The following is a 4,880-nucleotide window of genomic DNA, read 5'->3' as shown; positions in this document are numbered from 1 at the left end:
TAAAAGTTAAACAACATTCTATTAGTTGTCAAAACCTGTCTAAAAATAAAATTTAAACCATTTTAATCTGTTTCTTTATTCTTCAGTCCGCGAGCACGTTTTTATTATTATTATTATTGTTTTAAGTCACTGGAAGACGTATAAAACCATTAAAAAGTGTTACTGCTTAGGCTTAAAAATGTGAAAAAGGCAGGTTAACACTCTAATAGTGTTTTTTTTTTTCAGTTAGAAAATAAATGTATTCTTACATAAGTAACTGGTTAAATAAAAAAAAAAAATTTAAAGTACTTGGACTCACTAAGTTATTTATAAAAAAATTGTTCAATAAATTAATTAAATGCGAATGTTTTCCATTGTGTACAAAAATTGTGAACTAAAATTTAAGTTATTTACAACTAAGGTGTTTTGTTTAACATGTAATTTATAGCTAAATTTATTATTTTTTGATGTTTTATTACTATGTATTCTATTTAGATGTACAAAGAAACATTCGTAACATTATAACAATAAGACATAAGGTAAAAATGTATGTTTTTAGTTTTTAAGTTGTTAGTATCTTTTAATATAAATGCACTTTAAATTAATTTTTATGCACACTAGGGTGCTTATAAATGCGGTGACCTTTGAGTTTTCAGCTAAACTTTTCTAGTGGTAAATACTACAAAAACAATATGTGCAAATTTTAGATGACTCGAAGAAATTTTACCATGTCGGAATTTGATTTTTTTGAAAACCATTTAAGTGCAAACTGCTTGGGACCAAAAAATATGATCTTAGAGTTTTTAGCGGGGAGTTTTTTACATGCGGTAACTATCGCATAAATAAATTAGAACAATTTAAGACCATTTTAAGAAAGCTTTATGGTGAAACATCTTGACTTTTTAAGATAAAAACTTATAAAAAGTTATAAAAACAACAAAAAATCAAGAGTTGTCTCAATACAGCTTTCTTAAAATCGTCTTAAATTGTGCAAAATGCATTTATACGATAGTTACCGCATATAAATAATTCACCGCTAAAAACTCTAAGGTCGTATTTGTCCTATGCAGTTTGCACTGGGGTGGTTTTCAAAAAACCGAATTCAGGCAAGGTAAAAGTTTCTTCGAGTCATCTAAAATTTGCACAAACTGTTTTTGTGTTATTTGCCATGTGTAAAAATTATTTTAGTTGAAACTCAAAGGTCGCCGTAATTATAAGCACACTAATGCACACTATTGTACAAAGATCCTTATTTCTGGAACCAATTTTTTAACAAACACTTAAGCTAGATTTAGTGTAATTTAAGCATAAATTTCTATTGTAACTGTTTTTTTCACTTGAATTATATTTAAGTGTGTAAGGAAAAATTACAAACAAATTAAGAATATGGTAAATAGTAAAATAATTTTTTGTTCAGAAAAAAAAAAAATTCTGAAAGTAAACTTTATGTAAACATTAATTTATTTAACAAAAAAAATATAACAAAGAAAAAATACCGACAAAGCGTAAGGGCTAACAGTGATAGTAAAAAAAAGCTTAAAACAAATAAACAAAACAAATAATAATAAGAACGCAAAGTTGCCGACCAAGTGTAAGGGTTAGGGTAACAGTGTAGTAAAAAAAAGGTAAGTTAATAATAAAAAAACAAGAAGAAAACAAAAGTTACTTATCAAGGGTTAGGGGTCACAGTGATAGCAAACAAAAAGTTAAAAAAATACAACCGGTGCAAAAGTGTCCCTTCGTACATATTTGACACCTACCCGTTAAATTCATTAAGTCTGTAAGTCTGTATTAATAAGTCTGTAATTAAAACATTTTAAATTTAAGCAAAACATTTCCACAGACTCAGGATAAGGTTAGTTTGAAAACTTTTAAGTTATCAGTCAATTCAAGACTAGCTTTTGTTCATCAGGCTGGCTTTTTTGCTTTGAAGAGTGGCAAAGAAAACTTATGATGTATATTTTTGTTTCAATTTTTAGTTGTGGTTTTAATTATTTGTAAAATTTTAAGTGTTAAACGTGCTATTAATTAAATAATACTTATATTATTTATATGATGCACACTGGCTTTAAAGGCAACTGCATGTAAGTCTAAAAACTATTTTTAAAGTATTTTAATAAACTAAGGCTGACTCAAGCTAGATTTTAGTCACTGAGACTAGTTTTCTTTTGCCTGAAAAAAGTGTAAGCTCTGATCTTCTCAAAACTGATTGGCAGTTTAAACATTTAAACTTTTTTTATTGAACGACATTATACTTAAAAATTGCCTTGCTTTATGCTGAAAGCGTTTAAAACTAATTTTACTAACAATAAATATATAAAACAGTACAGTCTTACTGTTCTGATTTTGTGTTTACATTCTTTCTAAGGGTTAATAGTAGCAAAAAGTTAAAAAAAAAACAAAGATTCTTCTTTTTTTTTACATTTGTTATGGTTACCGCACCGGAAAACCGAGTTTTCACAATAAAAACCATTAAACAAGTATGATATAACATAAAAACTAAGATACTTATTTCTATGCTTAAAACTATTACGATTTTTAGGTTTAAGAACTTCAGAACTTTTTTTTTCTGTTTTAATATGTAAGAATGCTTTTTGTTTAATTTGTGTATTTAATATATTTAGTATTTATAATTAATCATAATTATTAGTGTTGCCACACACTCAGAATTTCTCAGACTTGTGTTAAATTTTGTAATTACACGCTAGCTCATACTAGTTTGAAGTTTTTTTTTGAAAGACTTCACCTTTTTTATTATTAATACTCAAATAAAAAGAAAACATTTAGTTTTCAACTAATTAGCTATTTGTAGTTTAAAGTTTTTTCAACTTTATTCACAAACGGTCGCTTCAGTACTTTACTTAAATACGCTTGTAAAGATCACAACAGCGATTTCGATGAGTCCTAATAAGCACCAAACCGGTCGTAGGTTGTCTCGAATGCTGTTGTTGGTCGTGTGGTGAAGTTCATTATTTATTGTTGAGGTGCAAACATCTCAACTATGTTGATTATGGCCGAAATAAATATTAGTTTAAAATAGGTCATGCTTGTTGTCCTTCTAAAGTTAATAAAACATTAATACTTTATTATAGGGTTGCCACCTAGTACTAAATGGATTTAGTGTTCAATATAGTAGACAGTTTTTTAGGACTTAACTATAATACTCAAAGTAAAATGTAGGTGAATAAATATGTAAACTTTTATAAGCTACCTGTGTGTAGCTAAACGTCATTTAAGTTTATAAAGTTAATAAAAGTATAACTTTGAATAAAACTAAAACTATGTTATATTGTGTGTGACTAGAACCAAAACGTATAGAACTTAAAATTGCGACTAAAACTGCAGCACCCGAAAATTTATAAACTTGAAGTTTGGCCCGCTAGCACCAATTGCCTGCCGACCCCTGTCTTACAGAGAATGTAAGTCTAGTTGGCTCTGATGACTTTCGCCCATATTTTTCTGTGATCTTATTTATTCTGGTTAAAAGCTATAAAAGACTATAAGCTTTCAACTTAATTTTTTTATTTTTATAATTATGTTAACCTAGTTCTAATATATATATATTAAAACACTTGAAAAACAAAAAGTTTAAATCCTATATTTGTAAAGTACAATTGCTGGTTGAAGCTTAGAATTTAGTTTTTTTGTAAAAAACAAAGCTTATAACTTAAAAATAAGATGTCATTGACAAAAATACTAATACGTTTATGAGATTAAAGTCAAAAATATACATATTTATGACTTTTTTTTTTAAATTTAAAGTAGTAAAGAAATTTGATAATAAAAATAATGTTAGTGTAGATAGTGTAAACCTGAACAATGACCATTCGATCTTGACTAAGAAATGAGAAGTTGGATTAACTTTATCTTCTATTCTAAACATTTTAAGTAAACTCTTCAATGGTTTTCATATTTTATTATTCAAAGAAATTCCTTTCTTTGAATAAATTTGTATTTTTATTCAATAAAAGTTGTAGTTGTTTCATTTTGAACGAAATTTTGTAATTTCAACAAGATACGTTTTTAAAATGCTTATGCAATGAATTTTACTAAAACTTAAAATAGATTTTATGGTACAATAAAACTTTTTTTTTTTTTTAATAAATATTGTTTTATAAACAAAATTTTCTACTACTAGTTTAAACTTTTAAAAGTTTTTGCTTTTTTAAAAACGGTATTTAGGACTTTATACAAATTAACCTAAAACATATAGTTTATATAACAAAAAGGATTATACTATAAAAACTAGATTGATATAAATAAGGGATATAATGAAACTTTTTAACGACTCAATATACTTTTTAATTCAAAGTTGTGTTTAAATTAGTGATGTACCGGACCCACAATTTCGGGTCCGGCCGGACCCGGATCCGGACTTTTTTTTCAAGTTAGAATCCGGCCGGAACCGGACTTTTTTTTCAAATTAGAATCCGGCCGGAACCGGACCCGGACTTTTTTTCCAAATTAGAATCCGGCCGGAACCGGACCCGGACTTTTTTTTCAAATTAGAATCCGGCCGGATCCGGATATCAGACAAAAATGGCAATATCCGGCCGGACCCGGATAGTGAGTCCGGTACATCACTAGTATAAACTAGCCTGAGTCAGAATGAGGTTCTTAAAAACTAAAAAAAAAAGAACTTTAATCTAATAATAAGTAGAACAGCTAGCCACAAGGTTTACAAATTTAGGTTTTATTTACAATTAAAAATCTGAAATCAAGTTCTTGAACCAAATACACTAGAAAATTACCAAATATTTAAAACTGGATCAGCTCAAACTCATTCAAAATTTAAAAGAAAACTAGTCTGAGCTTTTATAAAAAACTAAACTAGCCTGAGGCAGTCCAAGATTTTCTAACATTGCCAAAATTTTCTAACATTGCCAAAATTTTTCAAACTA

Source organism: Thalia democratica, chromosome 4 (assembly GCF_965202585.1).
Source record: "Thalia democratica chromosome 4, ktThaDemo2.hap1.1, whole genome shotgun sequence".
Lineage (NCBI taxonomy): Eukaryota > Metazoa > Chordata > Thaliacea > Salpida > Salpidae > Thalia > Thalia democratica.
This window is presented reverse-complemented; position numbering follows the sequence as displayed.